At 54.1% G+C, this 18919-nt stretch overlaps 1 long non-coding RNA gene across 1 annotated transcript; it reads right to left on the bottom strand.

Annotated features, from left to right (window-relative positions):
• Nucleotides 1-10784, bottom strand: LOC124981437 (uncharacterized). Its single transcript, XR_007107965.1, has 3 exons — nt 9206-10784; nt 415-8067; nt 1-132 (listed from the first exon to the last, which is right to left on the bottom strand). It is a non-coding gene; the product is annotated as an uncharacterized LOC124981437 (long non-coding RNA).
• Between the last annotated feature and the right edge of the window lie 8135 nt (nt 10785-18919).

Below are 18919 nucleotides of genomic sequence, written 5' to 3'. Positions count from 1 at the left end.
AATGGCCAGGTTTGAAGATCCTGGGGTTTGAGGCAGGGCGGGTGCTGGCTTGGCAGCAGGGGTGGGATGCAGAGGCCACCGGTCCCTGTTGCTGGGTTTGCCATGGGACATTGTGGCAGAGCCTGGGATCACCTGCAGAGGGTCGCAGAGCTCTGCCTGGGTCAGGCGTGGGTGGGCAGGCCGTCGGGGTGAGCGGGTGCAGGTCCAGGCCCGTCGCCTTCCTCATGGCCCGTGGGCCTGCAGGCTGGCGCCCCTCAGCCCCCTCTGACCCCGCGGCTGCCCTGCTCCTGGCACCACAGCTCTCCTGAGGCTGCCTGCACGTCCCCACACTTCCCCGCAAGGAGGAGCTTTTACCTTCCTATCACGCGCGCCTTTGTCAACCAGCTAGAACACGCTTTGATGTGAAAATCTCACCCGTGTAGGTTGGTTCACCATCTGTGCTGCAAGCTGCACTGGGCCATTCGGTCACTCGTCCCTGGGTTCTGCAGCGTCAGTTGCAAGGTTAGCAAGCGTGCACATGTGGAGTTCTCATGGGACTGGGCAACAGGGGGAGCCAGGCAGAATGCAGAGGCCCCTGTGGGGCTGGGCAGGCAGCCGAGAAGGACGGTCACCCAGCCTTCCCTGGCCCTCGGTCTCCCCTTCTGCTTATACCCTCGGCACTGGTGGGCCCAAGGTGGGGATGCTCTCCCAACCAGGACCAGATGCTCTGGACCAGCCAGGGATGCTCAGACGGCAGAGCCTCAGTCTGCAGAGGGAGAACTGAGGCCCCAAGAAGCCCTCTGGCCCCAGAGCATGCTCCTGCCTGCAGCCAGCTGCCATGTCTCCCCTTCCAGAGGTGTATCTAGCCCATCACCCAACCTGCCTTGTACCCCAGGGCGAGTTCTAATGGAGTTGAAGGCAGGTGTGGGTTCAGCTGCTCCAGATTCCAAACTCTGTGTGAAGACTCCATAGCCACGTGATTCCATTTTGTCCAAAAGTCCAACGGTGCACAGATGGCTGAGCGCCGGCTGTGTGCTGCTCTGGGCTGTGGGATGAGTCGGTCAGGACACCAGACCTGGACCCCAGCCCCAGCAGGAGGAAGACGAGACCCAGTGAACAGGACCCATGAGCAAAGGGCAGGCTTTATGGAAGATGACGAGGGTTGTGGGGACAGGAAGTGACAGGGAACGGGTTGGCAGCACTGAGTGGGGACAGTCACCACTGTGCCACCAGACCTCAGCAGGGAATCACACAGGCCTCGTTGAGAAGGTGGCTTTGACCGAGCAGAGGAAGGAGGCCTGGCAGCTCTGGGCAGAGGGACCCGGCAGCGAGGTGCCTCAGCGGGGAGACAGGCTGGGGCCAGGGGTGGTGGGGTGCCAGCAGACTGGCCTGCTCAGCCGACAGGGAGCTGCTCCGGGCTCCGTCCCATGGGGCTGTGAGTGCTAAGGACGCCCCGGCTGCTGGGTGTGGACAAGGTGCCAAGGTCCCGGGCAGAAGCAGGGGCACCACAAGCTGTTGCAGAAGTTCCGGGGAGACCAGAATGAGTGACCACAGAGGACGGGTGGTGAGCGGGGGCCCTGGCTGCGCTTCGGTCCCACACACACACCGGTTGACGTGCTTTTCCCGTGCAGTTTTATTCCCACAAAGCAAATGGAGCCCAACCCTTTGTCAGGCCAGCTGTCCAGCCTAGGGCTCAGTGGGGTGTGATCTGAGCCCTGCAGTCCGCACTCCTGACAGCTTGCTGCTCTCTCTCCAAGTCCCATCCTCTGCCAGACCATGTGGAGGACTCCATGTCCTTCCTTGACCTCTGGCCTGTCCCTGACCCTAACATCCACCCAGCACTCTCTGGGGCAGCCTTGGCCTGCCATGGAGAAGGCGCTGGCCAATAAGGAACACCTACTGTGGGTTTTACATTTGTGTTGGTCTGTGGCGTTGAGGTGCTGGGCGTTCCGGCAGCCGGCGGCCTCTGCGAACACACGTCCTCTTTGCCCAGCAGCACTGGAGTCTCTGCACCAGGCACTGCACACGTTTCTCACGAGCTGCGGCTGACTGGCAGTCATTAGCCCAGTTTTACAGATGATGAAACAGGGTCAGGTGGTCCAGTTCCTGACCTGGTGGGTGTGCCGTGAGCCAGCAGCTCTCCCCGAGCTTCCAGGGCATGCTGGTTCCCGAGGGACCCTCAGCATGGGTCTCTAGAGGTTTCAGACGTCCCTCTGGAGCCTGGATCTGAACCAGCCTCCTGGGAGAAAGCACACCCTCCTCAGCCCCTTCCCAAGAGCTTCTGTTCCTGTCTTGGGGACGGCGAGTGTCTCTCTGGCCCTGTCCCTTCATTGTAAGCGTTCCTGTCCCTTTCTTATTATCCTGAGGAGCTCTGGCTTGGACCTTGGAGAAGCTGAGAGTCCTGGCCCCCGTCCAGGCCGTCACAAGGCCTCTGCCACTGGCCCTCCTAGTCCTCCCGTCTACATCCTGCCGCCCAGCTGCTTTCTGCTTTTCATTCTTCTTTACAACTTTCTATATAATTGAAAAGAAATCACGGCCCTTGTGAGCCAGGGCCAGGCTTTGTAGGAAGCCTATATCATGAACTCTTGAGATCCATCTTAAATTTCCTTCCCGGTGGTGATTCATATTTAGGGGATGGTTCGTATTTTCCTGCCAACTTTCCCGTGTTGGAGTTCCAGCTGGACCCTGCTGCTCCCCGGGAGCCAGGCTCTCAGGGTCCCACCTCGCTGGGTGCGGCTTCTGGGGAAGTGGAGAGCTGGCGGTGGTGCTGGGCTGCTGGGCCCAGGCCAGGTGCGGCCCTCTGGTCTGCTCTTCTCAGTTTATTTGCGGTACGAGGCTTGAAGCTGCTGGCCTCCCACCCTCCCTTGGGCTGAATGTGAGGTGGCGAGTTGCTCTGAGGCCCACTGGACTCCCAGGGCTTCCCTGTGTGCTTGGAGTCACAGGCCAGTGTGGACCCGCCTTCAGAGGCCCATGTGGAGCCCGTGGCTTCAGGGACCCCTCCTCATGGTGTCCTGGTTCAGCGACTCACATGGTGGACACAAGGTTGTTGAAGAGCAAAACACCAGAGAAGGAGTGTTTCAAGTTCTGTGGTCTGAAGGACATGTATGTGGTGGGTGGTAGGGAATAGTGTACACAGAAGATGCTCTCCAGGTAACTCGCAGCCTGGAGACCGGGACGTGTTTTCCTGCCCAGTCAGGCGTGTCTGGAAACCTCCATGTTGCTCTTGCAAAGTCACTAGTGTAATGTACTCGGGCACCTGCAGGGGGACCCGCAGTGCACATCCGCTTTCAAGAGAAATATCGGTTCCCACGTCTGCACGACTTTTCCAGGAGGTAATGAAAACAGAAACAGTAAGCCAGCGAAGCCTGTGTGCCCCGGCAAGGAGACCTGCTCCTGAGGATGCAGATGAGGGCGGCTACCTCTGGGTCAGGAGGCCCAATGGTCACTTGTAACCCACTCTGAGTGTGGGTCTCCCACAAGCGGCCCCTGGTCCTGTTTGGGTTGCAGGTAGTTCTTTGGGAAGGTGTGAGGGACACACAAGGAGACCATGGAGAAGCAAGGCAGAGAAGTGAGAAGGTCAACACAAGTGTGTTAATTTAGAGCAAGTGACCACTGTCAGCACCCAGAGCTCGGTCACTCTGGGGAACCACAGGGGAGCCGGGGACAGTGCCATGAGGAACTAGAAACTGATGCTTATCTAGTGACTCTTGTCTCTCCTTGGTTGGGGGTTTACATGTATTAAGTTCCTCATTTCTGGGGTCCCCTGTACACACTGTGGGAGGGATGGACCCTGGAGCAGAGCAAGGTGGGTCACTGGGGTAGAGACCTGGAGCCATCCACCAGAAGTCCAGGTGACCCAGGTGGGCTGAGGAGAAGCCATACACAGCACTGACGACCAGGCAGTTTGGACCTGAGCCCATAGAGCTGGAAGTGGAGAGAAAACCAAGTGACGTGAGAGGTTGTCCCGAGGAGGGTGGCCAGGAAGACTTCAACGTCCACTTCTGATTTCTCTACTGAGCAGATGACTGAGCAGATGTTCTGAGCTCTTCCCAGAGGATGTTGTAGCACAGGACTCCACGGATGGAGTTGGGGAATTCCTTTGGTAAAGGATCCGCCCAGAGTCCAGTAGTCCAGGGACTCCTGCAGGAGTGACGGAGGCTGGGACGTGTGTGTACCTGAATCTTGGTGGTGGCTCTGGGTGACTAGCTCTCTGTTGCTCTTCAGTTTTAGAGCTGAAACCAGTTTTGAGGCTCCAGTTGCTGCTGCCAGTCATTCAACGTCCCTGTGAGGAAAATTCTCCCGTCTGTTAATTCGGGACAGTTACAGCCACTCACAAGCTGGAGCTCGGGCTGGTGCACACTAGCCCATTCAATCCCTCACCCAGCAAACGCCTAACACAAGCCAGGTAGCAGACAAGACCCTGGGCGCAGCGGCAAGAGCCACATCCCCTGCTCCCCTGAGTCCCCGTGGCAAGGCATGGATGGCGAGCTACAGAGCCCTCAGTAAACAAGGACACACCCTGCAGCAGAGTCTGATGAGCTTTGGGGGTGAAGGCAAGAATTTTTGAGTTGATTTATAAACTAAAATTCAAAAGGCAAGAGGGAGCTGGTGGTGAGGAATGGCCCAGCCAGATTCCGTAAGTCTTCCAGTCATGGAAGGAGCTGGATCCTACTCCACCATGATAGGAAGCCACTGGAAGCTTGAAGCAGCGACGTGGCATTCTGATGGTTGGAATTAGATCAGATGGTCTTTCCCAAACCAATCACCAGCAGGATGGACAGCCTTCCCCCCAGGTCAGAGGGGCTCTGGAGAGGAGGCAGGGCTCACTGCAGCCCCTGCTGCACCCGCGGGGTTCTGATTATGCACCCAGGGCGCACACTCTTGTGTCACTTAACACCCCACACATGGCTCCTCCAGGGCACGTGCTTCATTCTTCCCAAGACACTCTCGATAATTTATAAAGAAAGAGCAAAACCACAGAAACAAAGCTGTATAGTTTGTCAAAAGCAGGCACTTGAACTAATGGGACTTAATGACATTGAGAATTGACTGTGGCTCCCTGTCTGTGAGCCAGGAAAGCCGGTTCTTGGGGAGGCTCTCAACCGACCTCGCTGAACCCCCGCACCCCAGGTCACACCCAGTCCCACCTTCTTCACTTCCTGGTGGTCTTGGTTAATCCCTGGGCCAGAGCGAATGCTTGTGACCCATGACAGTGTTTGGAGGGCGTAATGGCTGTGCATGAGCTTAGGGCTGTGCAGGAAGACCTCAAAAATGTCTCTATCTTTGTTTTTCTGGAATGAAAAGAGGACCTTGGCGACAGCGTGCCTGGTCTTCATCCAGAGGCTCACCAGTCTGCCGGCTTCCCCTTCATCGAGGGAGCTGATGCTGCTCGTGGCGAGACCCAACTGCAGGGTAAAAAACGAAATATCTGGCCTTTCCAGAAGCAGCAACTAATGCATTCTTTATATTATTCAGGATCAAGGTCCCAAATTAAATTGTATTCTAATTACATTCTAATCTATTCTGTTCAGTTTTAGACAATATTCAGGGAACTGCTTTTCTCTGGGAGGCTGCCCTGGGAGAGCCTGCATCCAGGACTGGGTCTGTTTAGCATCGGGCTGTAACCAACGGGCCAAAAGCTTTGATTTGTGAAGGAGTGTCTGCAGGGAGTTTATGTGAGAGGCTCAGGGTCCCTGCCACAAATGAACCACACAGGACAGTCTTTCCCCAGTGACCAGAGTGCATTATAATTATCAGCTTGAATTCTTGCCTTTCCTGGAGTTTCAGGATAATCTCTCCTTCCTGTGAGCATGTTCACAGGCAGGTTCTCACACATTTGCTTGTCCCTGGAGATCCCAAGGACAGACACGTGTCCCCTGCCCTTATCCCCTAGCCATTCCATCCCTGTTCTCATGCCTTCTAAGGAAGCTCGCTGGCCCTGGAAGCCCTTCAGCTGCTGCATTCCACCCTGAGCACATGCAGCCTGTTGCCTGCCATTTCGCAGGGGAGCTTCTGCCAGCGTGGCAGAGAACAGGGCTAAAGATAGCTGGGGGGCGGGGGGCGGGGGACACAGCAGCCTTTGCTGCAGCAGCTGGTTTTCATTGGCTGTGAAAATACAGGAACCGTCTGCTGGGCTCACGGCACTCTCAGAACTTCCTCGTTTGGCAGGAGCTTTTGCTCGAACCCCACCCAAACCCATTGTTTGTTTTCAGAGAAGTGGCACCAGCATGGGCCTTCTCGGGTGCCCCTCCTGGTACCTCCCTGACCGTGAACCTCCTCATCCTTGGGATCCCGGGGCCAAGAATTCCAAAGTGGGCAAAGTGAGACGGAAATGTGTTTGCAAGGAAATGTCTCCGCAGTCAGACAGCCACTCTGCTAGTCTCAGGGACCACCCAGGCTCCATCCCTGGGGTCCTCTGGGAGCTCACAAGAACACTTGGTCTAGGTGGAGCCACAGGCTCAAAAGGCTTCAAGAGCTGAGCACTCGTGGGCGAGCAGGGCCGGGGAGGGATGAGCAAACTGGGCAGCTGGGGCCTGAGGCAAAGAAGGAAGAAGCGTCCATCTTAAAGGCATCGAGTTCAACGATTTTAGTGCGCTATTGCAAAATAAATGTCTTCTAGGCAAAGCTGGCATTCGGGTCCCTGGTTTGCAATCTGCAGTTTAGAGATAAAAGGTTAAAATTCATTTCCAAGTACACATTTCTGTTCGATCTGCTGTATGTGATTGTGTAAAGGTTTGCAGACTTGGTCTTGGAATGGATTCCCCTTGACCTTGATTGAATGTGGGCTGAATAGAAAGACCAAACAAATGACAAGGTCTAGGGTTTATTGTACACTCGTGCCTGAGTATGAGATTGCCAAAGTTGTTTAAAGGTCTAGTTGGGTTGAACAAGACTGTTTTTACACAAAATAGAGTGCCTCACCCAGCGCAGATGAGTGTCCTGTGCATGCCAATGGCTTTAGAGCCAACAAGGAAGGAAAGGAGAGACCAAGCTGTGATATGACCCAAGTGCCAGAGACGTTTTCATAAATGACCAGTTTGAGAAAGAAGCTTCCAGAAGTAACAATGCCGGCTGGTGCCTCTTCTCACAGGGGTTGTGGGGATTTGGCTCTGGTCATCATCATATCTGGTAACTATAAGCTCCAAGCAGACTAAGAATCTTCATGCTTAAACAGGTGGACACGTGAGTCTTAATGTCGTGGACTTGCAAGGGGCTCTTGGGGCATGAACTGGCAGTAACTATCTGTGGTTAGCAAACAGCACCATGTGCGGTGTGGGGTCACTGTGCTCAACTCCGCAAGAAGAGCACGGCGGTCTCTCTCAGGTCTAGTGGGGGAACAGGTATAGACAATGACTTCAGTGCAGGCGACAGAGGCTTCAATAATGCTTGCAGACCCCAGAGGCACTCTGTGAGCTGGCTTGCGAAGGCCCCGGGGAGGAAGATCAGAAAGCTTGGCCCTTGCTCTTAGGCAGCATTTAGAGCCTGTGGTGCAGGTAAGTGAGATTTCTCCCTGGTGGAGTGAGTCCGCGCAGTGGGAACCCACCAGCAACTCTACAGTGCCGCCTCCAAGGACCAGCCATCTCCGCTCGGTGAGCCCCTGAGCCCCTGCAAAGGCCTCACGTATCCAGAGAGGGGTGTGCAGAGGTGGGAACTTTGCTATTGCTGGCCCTTCCTGGAAGGGTGGAGAGGAGGCTGGTCTGAGCCCAGGAATACGGGCCCCGCTCATCATCCTGAGCTTAGGACACGGGGAGGCGGGACCTTGACTGCACACTGAGGCGGGCAGGGTCCTGACCAAGTCAGAGCAGCAAGGCCAGCCACTGTGCTCCCTGCTGATGGACGACTAGGCTCTGTCCAGGGGAGAGGGAGGCTGCAAGCAGTTGAGAGGAGGGACGAGGAGAGATGATGAGCTCTACTCAGGGCTGTGGAGACAGCGCAGGGGGCTGAGGAGGTGAAGAGACAGGCGGAGAGGACTCGGTGGTCGACGCCATGAGGCTGGAGAAGGGGGATGCGCCTTCTTGGCTGCAGGAGTCTGGTTTAAATAAGTAGGTGCAAGGCAGAACCGTTCCTGAGACACGGACCTGTGACAAGCTGTAGAACGATCAGGAAAATAACGAGGGCTGGCATCGTGGCTCAGTGGTGAGCGCTTGCCTCACAGGTGAGGCACTGCGTTCAAGCCTCAGCACCACATAAACGAACAAATAAAATAAAGGCATCGTGTCCATCTACAACTAAAAATATTTGAAAAGATAATCAGGAGTCTTGGTTTTGAGGTCCTTATAGGGCATAAGCTCACTAGCAAACAGTCACATGGTGCACCTGAGGCAGGGAGGAAGCCAGCCAGGGGACAGATTCAGGACGGATCCTGCAGAGTTGAAGCCTGGATGCAAAGTTATTGCCCAGAGAGAACACGTCCAGAAGAAAGAGAAGCAAGGACAGCCACCGGGGACAGAGCACTCAGGGACGGACCCAGGAGCAGGGCCTTCAGCAGGGACTCACAGGCAATTGGAGAGAGGAAGCAGGAGACCAGAGGTGGGTTCTGCAAACCAAGGGTGGGGAAGAGGGAATTGCAAGGTGACCGGCGTTCGGTAGCCACTTAGTAATTAGGTGGTGAGGGCGTCTCTCGTTACTGATGGTGACTGTGCAGTGGGATTTTAATAAGCTTGGATCTTTCCTAGGTTTGAGAGCCAGGTCTTGTTGCCATGGAAACCTCAAGTGCGTGAACCAAAGCCCTGCAGCTCTTGGCACCTCAGGTCATCCTTGGGCCCAAGAACCAAAGGGCCAGCCCCAGGTCCAGTGGCCTGCCAGTGGAGAGGCCACAGCAAAGGCAGCTCCAAGGTGTGACATCACACCTGGCCCTCTCCTGACGGAAGCCTGGAGCATGGCCTTTCCTCCTCTAACCTTGGTGCGCGGGACATGAGACAGGTGGCTGCCAGCGTCACCTCTACCCTGTGCTCTTGGAGGTTCTGACTCCAGGGTATGGGTCCTCTTTCCTGAGGGTGTGGAAGAGGCTCACTGGTGGAAGCACGCAGGCTTAGGGGTGGGGAAAGGCCTCCAGGCGCCACGCCGCAAGCCCTGGTCAGCACAAGGCTAATGCCCAGGTTCACCCTTGGCAGGGTCCATGCTCAGGATGCCCAGCCTCTCCTCCCGCAGCTCCTTCCACCCCTGAAGACCTCGGCCCGCCCTCCCCCTCCCTCCTTCCCACGCCTTCCCAGTGCCCCTGACTCACCTGCGGCCAGCAGACTCCCTCGGGGCTCTGGTACATTTTTGAAGTGATTCTCCCTCTCGTTGGAAGCGGGATTCTGCTCTGGCAATGCTGTCTGTCTCCGCCCCGTGAGGACCTTTGGTTGGACCCCTGCTAGCCTGCACTGTCTTAGCTCCCTGGCGCCACCCCCGGCTGCCCCCTCCTGCCCTGGACACTGCTGCCTCCTCTTTGCTTGCAGCTCTTCCCACCTCTTCCCCTCTCCTCCATTAGGAAATCGCAGCCTCTGTCCCACCCCAGTAGCCGTGACCCTCCTCAGACACGGCGGCACAGGCTTGGATGGCATCCCCCAGTAACCTGGAATCTCAGGCACTTGTCTTTATCCTGCGCAACTCCCCTCGATTTCACTCAGTCAGCGACATGCACCATGGCGCCTGCAGGAAGCTGCCCTTTGAACCACCCTCGCGCAACCGCAGGGTGTGTGTCGCAGACCCGCACAGCCGTCTCTCCAGCTTTGGTCTTGTTTTCTTGCTCAAGGACCCAGCACCGTCTCTCACACCTGGTGCTGCCCTCCTGGACCATCTGGTTGCCCAGCTCGGCTCCCTTCGTCCATTTCTCTATCATTCCCGCTCTGTATCCGTGAGGTTAGCGTGGGCATGCGCAGTATCCAGTCCCACAAACCCCCTAATGCTGTCCTGGTGCTCACACTAGCTGCCTGTCCTGGGGGCTGCGTGACTTGCTGTCCAGGACCCAGGCTGAGGGTGCTGCCTCCATCTGAACCTTTTCTCTCAGGGAAGGGACATGTGTCACTTCTGCTCTCATCCCTGGGGCAGGTGGGCCTGGTGGCAAGGGGACAGGGAAGCACAACCCTCCCCTAGTGGGCTGGAGCCCTTAGAGACAGTAGGACGGCCTGCCATGGCCCTCTCCTGAATCATACTTTGCCAGCTCTCCAATTCTGTGTCCCCGCCTCTCGAGATTGCGTCCCTCCTGCCTGGAGCTCCCATTTACCCTGAGACTCGCTCTGGCAGAATCCCAGCCCCTGATACCTGCCCGACTCCTGCCGCCCGCAGGAAGGCTGGCTCTTGGTTCCTTTGCTCCCCACCCTGTCTGCGGATCACCTGAGCCAGTGGGTGAAGCCATCAGCTCCTCTCATCCCTGGTGTGGCTGAGCCACTTCCCCGCTCTCCTGCTGGGTCTTCTTTGGGTGTCCTCATCTGACTGCACGTCTGGAAGTGCCCCCGGGGGACACCAGGCATGGGTTTTCCCGGCTCCTCCAGCCTCGTCTGCCTCCTCCTGACCCCACAGCCTTTGTGGCGAAGCTCCCAGCTTCCTGCACGCCTTGGGCCCAAGTCCTCTTGTTAGTAACTGGAGAGGAAAAAGGCAGTCGCTTGGTCCAGAGAGGCATTTTCAGTACAGGGAAGAAGGTGGCAGAGGGGAGTTGGGAGTTGGCAGGTCCCAGTTAGAGGGAAAAGTTCTGGGCTTCCCGAGGAGCATCTCCACCCAGTCCTGTGCCGCAGCCTGGCAGCCAATCGACTGCACCCCGAGACGGCCCGTGACTAAGGAAGGCATGGAGTGTAGGGAAGTGTAGAGACGAGCGTCCTTTGGGGAGGGTCCGGCCCCTCCTATTCTGTCCACTGTGTTCTAATTTTAAAGATGTTTTATGTTGGGGATTTGGTTCCTGCAAGTCCAGGCAAGTTCAGCTCACTGCACTGAAGTGCTTACACATTACACAAGGTTTTATTTTAACTACAGGTAGACCTGCCTGTCTGACCCCACGGCAAGTGGTAGGCAGAGAGCCAAGGCAACCTGCAGCCATCCGTGGGCCCTGGGCTTGTGTGGATTAGCCGGGTTCGTTTCACGGAAGACGTTGTGTCAGCCATGCCGTTGGGCCCGAGCCTGGCTGGTGCTGAATTCCACATCCCTGTCCCGATGGCCCCATGGCGACAGTGCAGTGCTGGAGAGGGAACCCCGTGAGGGACACCAACCCACCTCCAGTGAAGAAAGCTCAGAGCCTGGGACGGGCAGTCTCCCTGTGAGTGGGCAGGAAGGTCCCTGCATGTCACATCCACACACCTCCAGCTGCCACTGCATGTGTCAGAGGGAGGTCGAGGGGACACAGTCTGGTTACTGACTGGCACCACCTAGTAGGTGTGGCTGGTCAGGCACAAGATCTGAGGCAGACCTTCTGCGGCCCGGGGTGAGGGCTCAGCCTACCCCACCTCCTGAGTGCAGGCCCGCGCCTGAGGGGAGCAGCCCAACGCCCCCCGGGTGCCACGGCCAGCTGCTTTCCCTGGAAGAACACCCCAAAGATGCGAGGGCCATGGCTGAAGAGCTTGCATAAAATGAATTGTATTGCGAAGCGTGAAACTCACATGTGCTTCAAAACAAAGCAGGATTGACATTCGCAGAGGATTAGTGCTGCTCTTGCTGTCAATGGTACACGTGTTCTTAACCTCAAAACTGTCCACGTGTAGTAGGCGCTTTCTTCCCAGTGTGGGGAATTAAACCCAGGGCCTCGCACAGGCTCGTGAGTGCTCTCCACAGACCCACCGCCCAGCCCACCCAGGCACAGTTTTTAAGGGAGCTATTGCAACTAGAACTTTCCTGAAGTTTGCACCAGATGCATGCTGCTGAATTGGTTGAGGAGGTGGAAGAGGTCTGGACGGCGTGCCTGGGGACGCCATGCCTGCCTTGCACACAGCGTTGGAGGGCTTGCCCGTGATCAGCACAGCCGAGTTCTTCAGTTCAGCCGTAACTCAGGCAGGGAGAGCAGATACTGTGCTCAACGGAAACCGACCAAGCTCGGGACACGTCCAGGGGTGTGTGAGGCAGACGTGGTAACGTGACCCTGCTCTTCCAACTCTACATTTTTCTGTGGCACTAAGAAAGCGAAGTGTGACTCTGTGCAAGGCGACTAGTTTGAAGCCCTATCACTGTTTCACTCAGTGGAAGATCTGGGGAGAGGTACCTCTTGAAGGCCCACAGAGCTCCTTTCCTTCCCCAGCGGTGAGGCTGGTCAGCCTGGTGCATCCTCTGCTGTCCATCGGGGCCGTTGACAAGCTCCCCCTGGTCTGCTGAGGACACTGGGGAAGCGTGGGTGGACTTAGGTGCAGTTAGGTGCACGCTAACGGGCTAGAGGTGTCCAGAGGATGGTCCGCGGGGGTTCTGGGATCCGGTCCTGTGCTGCAGAGCCCTGGGCTGCTCGGCTCTGTCTTCAGTGCTATGGACGGAAACGTGGACGTCGTATTTTCACATTTACATAAGGTGTGAGACTGGGAGGGAGAGTGCAGTGTCCTCGACTGAAGAGGCCTGGACGTGTAGATCACAACTTCAGACGTGAGAGCAGGTCGGGCACGGTGATGCACGCCTGCCATCCCAGCGACCGCGCCGGCAGGAGGGCGGCAGTTGGAGGCCTGCCTTAGCAACTTAGCAAAGCCCTAAGCAACTAGTGAGACCGCGTCTCAAAACAAGAAAATAACAAGGCCCGGGCTGTAGCTCGGTGGAAAGGCATCCCCGAGTCTGATCCCCAATATCAAGAACATGGGGAAGGTGTAAGTACTTTTATTCGGGCCTGCTGGCCCCCGCCACGGTCAAGCCGCCCCCAGCTCAGGAGAGAGAGCGGAATAGTAGTTGAGCAGCAGTGTGTTGCGACTGTCTTGATGATGCTCTTCCATGTAAAATCAGTCACATCTGAACAAACATTCCCCACACTGCGGTGCACCGCCAAGAGGGCTCAGGGTCCCACGAGCTGAGAACCGTGCCCGGGAGGAGGGCTGCCTGGGTGACTCTGAGGAGCCACCGCACTTTCAGCAGAGCAAGGTAAACTGGAGTCCACGCGGGGCTGTGCGCACGAGTCCGGAGCTGCCCGACTGGCAGGAGAGGCTGGCTGAAGGGCCCCGGCTCCTCTGCGTGACCGACAGAGGTTAGGGCAAGAGGCCAGGGCAAGAGGCCATTGGCCATTCCCTTCACGCCCGGGCAAAGCTTTCCTGCCGGAGAGTCATTCCCGTTCTGTTTACCCCTAAGGTTCAAAACCAGACGGCGGACGGGTGGTCGGTGGGAAGAGGTGGACTCCACGGAGCGGGGTTGGTGCTTCGTTCCAGCCACGGTACAGTCCAGGCTGCGTGAGCACTCAGAAGAGAAGACTGTGGGCAGGGGTTGGACACATGACCGTGAGGCTCACGAGGAGAGCTTGCTCAGGAAACGCTCCGTGGCAGAGATAAAGTCACGCTGAGCTTTGAAGAGCGGGAGGCTCTGCAGGGCCACTTGGGGTGCCTCTGTCTCCACAAGCCATTCACAGGGCAGAGACCACATGGTCACCAGGCAGGCTGGAGTACGCAGGGCCGAGAGGAGGTTTGCAGTCAGCTCGTGCTAAGAACAAACTGCCTCTCACTGGCTTTGCCGCCTTGGGGCAGTGCGTGGAATGGATGCCCAGACCCGGCTCATGGAGCCTGCTGCATCACACAGCAGACGGCACCGAGGGCGGCGGGCGGAATTCAGTTTGCCTCCAGCAGATAAAGAGGTTATCTTGGATGATCTGGCAAGCCCAATGTAATCACAAAGGTCCTTAAAAGCAGAAGACAGAGACAGAAGATCAGAGTGGGTGAGATGAGAAGCAGGAAGCAGGCCAGAGGGAGGTCACACTGCTGGCTGTGGGGTTGGAGCAGGCCATGAGCCAGGGCATACGGCAGCTCCCATGGGAAGCACAGGAGGGAAGCGGATTGTCCCCAGAACTGTCAGGCAGGGTTGCAGCCCTGCCCACACCCTGGTTTGTACCCACTGACACCCATTTTGGACTTTTGACTTGAAAAACTGCAAAATAATAGATTTTGTGTTACCTGAAAGTCATTAAATTTGTAGTATTCATTAAACAACAATAAAACTCTAACATCTTTGGGTTAGAGCCAGTTTTTTTATATGAAAAATAGAAATATTAATATCTACTTCCTAGAATTCTTGCAAGTAAAGTATCTAGCACCCTATTTGATGTGTTGCATATGTCCAATAATAAAGATTGTCATCTTTCTTATTATTAAAGACAGTTTGACAAGTGAGCTTTCCCCACCGTCATTTAGCTGTCACAAAATCTGTATCAGAAATCAGTATAGTCCCTTTCTTCCTTGTGGGACCTCCTCATGCATCTCTGACTTGCTCTGCACAGGACATATCATCATGAGAGTATAGGCCACAGTATCCCAGTCAAGTGGATGTGGAAAGGAGATTTCCATCTAGACAGTGCTCAGCAAGTTGTTCGTCCAGTCTAGAGCCCACTGCTTGGCTGCCTGGTGCACACACCCATGCACACAGACTCACACAGCACACACTCAGACACCCACAAACACACACCCTGTCATTGCACCCAGGGGGTGGATCACACAGCTAGTGCTGTTCATGTTCAGAATCTCTGATCAAAACCATTTCTCCCCAGGCACAGTCTTGATACGGTCCAGATGTAGCTTCTTAAAATCTGCAGCGTGGGCACTGAGGGACCTTCCCCTGTGCACATGGTGGAGATGAAGCAAGACGGGAACGGGACGATGGACGTCAGTCAAAGGTCCAGACCACATTCTGCTTCCCCTGGGAAAGGAAGTGCAGTGCCCGTCTCTGTTGGCACCTTGCCTGGATGTGGACTGAACTTGGTAAGGGTAACTGGAGGCCACGGGCCATGCCCAACGGGACCATCCCCAGTCCTGCTGTCCTTCTGGGTCAGGCTTACGAGAGGAAAAGAGGGTTTCCCTGTGGCGGGGTGTGTGGTATCACAGTCCACTTCACTCCGGGGTGCAGGAGAAGCCGGGAAAGATAGGAGTGCATCCTGGACATGCTGGAAAATTCCAGGAGTTTTCTGGTGACCGGATTACCTGAAATATTGCTAAAATTCTACCCTCTTTATTTATAAGGAATACATTTATGAATTTTGAACACCAGAAATGCTGGATACTTGTGGTTTTTATTTGCTAGGCTCGCTAAAGGAAACTGTCCATGTGTGGGCAGCTTTTGGGCTAAAATCTCTGCCATGTCCATTTAAGGACCATCTTCATCTAAGGACCCACAGGAGGTATGTGCCAGGAAAAGCAAGAACAGTGAGTCTTGGTGAATTTGCTCTGGAGTAAGGCCTGGACTGCACCCCAGTCTTCTTAGGGTACATTCAAACAAAATTTGCTTATAGTCATTTTCCTTCCTTTGGCACAAAGTTTTTGAATGCCTACTATGTCCCAGGCATTGTTTTGGCATCGTGAATATAACTGCAAACAAGACAGACAAAGCTGCTATTTTCAAACAGAACAGAGATGGCAGGTTTTTCAGCAAAAACCAGTCTCCTCTACTACGGACATACACCAAAAATTCTATTTCTCAAAATCCCTTGAAATTACATCAAATCTTTTCCAATCAAATGAGCAAAGCAAGCTGTCCCAATGTAACACGGGGCGTGGATGGGTGAGTTCTTCATTTCATGAATTTGAAGAATGAAGTCTACAGACACAAGGGTGAAAGCAAGGAAGCAGGATTTATTAGAGTGAGAGAAAGAAACCAGAGCTCCTGAAGGCAGGGATCCCAAGAGAGGGCAGCCAGCGGCTATTGTCTAGGGGGTTTTGTGGGCTTGATCTCTCTCTATGGGTGACTGGTGGGGTGACTTGTCAACAGAGGATTCAGAAAGGGGGCAATTAACTCTATTTTGTCTTCTTCAGCAAATCTGGAGGAAAGTGATCTCTATGTATTAGCACACAGGTCATGGTGAGAGTCTGTTGCCAAGAGAGGAGGTGTCTTTGGGGTCGGTTGTGTCTAGGGGCTGCTAAGGAACTGTCCTTGTGGGTAGGCATAGCTGGGGAAGAAGATTGTTTTCCCGATCATCTCTTGTCCCTTTTTTCCCTCCAAGACCCTTTCCCTGGCTGTCTATAGGTGGTCTGTCTTTCTGTCTCACCCATTCCAGTCCTGGACCTGGACAATGGAAACCTCAGTGTACATCTCTCCCTGGTGTGTCATCTTCTGCTTGGGTTCAGCCTCAGAATGGAAGGAGGAGTATGGACCCCTGAATGACCACGTGGAGGGCTGAACTGCCAACCTGAGTACCTTGGTCTGGTATGTGAGCATGAATCACAACTTTTATTGCACTGAAACATGACCTGTGTGTTACTACGGCAGCTAGCCTAGCTCAAATAATAGCTAGAAGTAGGTGAATAAATATGCAATATCTTAAGAGGTGATCAGTGTTAAGCAGGAAAACAGCAGAGCAGAACTGAGAGTGGCGTGTGTGTGTGTGTGTGTGTGTGTGTGTGTGTGTGTGTGGTGGAGGGAAGGCCTTTCTTGAAAGCCATCCTTTGAACGATGGCTGAGGAAGTGGGCGTGTGAGCTCGTCTTGGGAGTGAAGCAGGGCTGGAGGCAGTGTATGTTCGCCTGGGACCTGAGGAGCTCAGTTTTCTGATTCCTCCCAGATACCGCTTCCCGCCTGGAGGATCTCTGGCTTTCCTTGCTGGTGCTTCAGTTTTAACTATGGACATGGAGTTGTTTCCCAAGTGGGCTGTTCATCTGAAACTTAGCAGCATCACAGTGCTGGAAACAGGGAGAAAGAACTTCCCTTAATTCGTAATGAACTTGCTGTTACCGTCATTGCTGTCCTTAGGAATCGTTAGCTTGCTGTTATTTTCCCTCTTCCAGGCATGACCTTGAAGTGCGGCCTGTATTCTTGCTCAGCTCCTCACTGGGGGAAGCAAGAGGGTGTCAGAACGTCCTGACACCCTGCGCCTGTTGGGAAATACTCTAGCACACCAACCTGAGCAGGACGTGGTGTGAGACGGCTGTCAACTGTCCCTCCCAGAAGGGAGGGATCTGGGGACAACACCCAACCTGTTCCATATGTTAGGGTCAGTTACTTGCAATTAATTTCTGATTTTTCTTCATTATACATCTTTTGTTAATAAATAATAGAGGCTACAAAATAGTAGGGGACTTCAGGGGGGATATTCATTGAACTGGTTTATGGAATTCAAAGACTGGTTTCATAGACTAAACACCACCTGGATATTTCTAAATAGACAAACAAACAAACAAATAGATAAATCTCCACACTTCCGTTTTGCCCTGCATGTCCTTGATTCACAGGCTACCTGGTTCCACCTGGACACAGAGAATGTAGCACAAATTGTATTAAAGAAACCAGACCAACAAAAGGACATTTGTGAAATAAGGGAGACCAGAGGAAGAAAGAACAGGAAGAAGAAACAACCAAGTTTTGGGATGTATGTCGGAGACAGGGTTCAGGAGCATGGACATCAATAATGTGAAGGTCATACGGAGCCGTGTGTGTTGCTCTCTGCACGGCATGACGTCATTGTCAGCAGATTTGCACGTGGGCCCAGGGCACAGGCTTTGGGGTCTGATCAACTCGTGGACGAATGTCAGGTTCACCATTTAGGATCTGCACATCGTGGTCAATTAGTCACAACTTCACAGGGTCGTTGTGAGGATTCAAAAATATAATGTTTTTAAACTCATTTCCGAGTGCTTGGAATTTATTAAACTCCTACACACAGTATCACAGCACATTTTGGAATCTTTATCTCTATCCAGTTGTCCTCACTGGCTCTCTCTTAACTGGCCCTGCTTCTGAGGGCTCTGTGACCTCCTTCCTCAACTCGGGAGGGCAGTGGTGGTAGGGCTGGAAGTGGACTTGACACATTCCTTCCTCCAAGTCACACAGTGAAAGTCACCAGCTCCCACAAGTACCCCATTCATCCTGCAGGCCTGCAGGCTGGGTCCAGACAATGGGCCCTGGCCGAGGACAGGGTGAGTGTCTTCCTGTGGAGATGGGAAGCCACGTTCTACCTTCATTCTCTCTGTGGGGGACAATAGGGCCCCAAGTTCCTGATGGTGTGGCCACAGAACCACCTGGGTCCTCGTGTGACTGCCTGGAGCAGAGGCCCTGTGTCCTGGAGAGGACAGAGAGGTGAGTGGAAATCGCATTTTGTTGTACAAAGCTCCCGGGAGTTTGGAGCTGCTGGTTACTGCAGATTCCTCGCCTCCCTGCCCAACCTGTTCCAAGAATTAAGGATTTCTGCAAGTGACAATTGACAAGAACCTCATTCTCATTTTTATGTCTGCCAATGCACAGTCACTTTTTGCAGAAGGAGAAATTATCTAATGTCTCTCTTTTCCACAACTGGCACAGAGTCTAGTACTTAACATCGAAAACGGTCATTGTGTATTCCTTGCTTAATCATTCCCCAAAATATGTCTTCAGAATGAGAACAAGACTGTACCCTTTACTTAATTCAAGCTTTCATTTTAAAATTTGAATTTCTCGGAAGTCTTTGACTTTATGACCACAGGAAAGATATCCATTTGGATCAGCTTCCATGTAAAAATACTTGGACATTCATTTATTTCTCCTGTGCTATAAGTCAGTTAAGGGGAATCTGCTCATCACATGCTTCTATAAAAAACAAAAAAAGGAAGTAGTTTTGTGATACTCTGATATGTCTACTTTGGTTTTCATCCAGTGTTCCTGTCTCATAAATTAGAACTTTATGGCAGACCATTAATTAGAATTTCTCTTCTGTCTCGGAAATGGCCACAAAGAAACTCTCTGAGCACAGATTTGCCAGCTGATCGGTGATAAGACCTCCATTTGGAAGGCCTTGCCCCCCCCCCCCCCCCCCCCCCCGCACTTGAGGAAGAAATGCCCAGGAACCTGAACAGACTCCCCCAGTCTAGTTGCAGCGGGTCCTCTCTTTTTGTCAGGCTCATGCAA

Source organism: Sciurus carolinensis, chromosome 3 (assembly GCF_902686445.1).
Source record: "Sciurus carolinensis chromosome 3, mSciCar1.2, whole genome shotgun sequence".
Lineage (NCBI taxonomy): Eukaryota > Metazoa > Chordata > Mammalia > Rodentia > Sciuridae > Sciurus > Sciurus carolinensis.
Note: the sequence above shows the minus strand (reverse complement) of the source record. Positions and strands in the feature narration are given on the sequence as shown.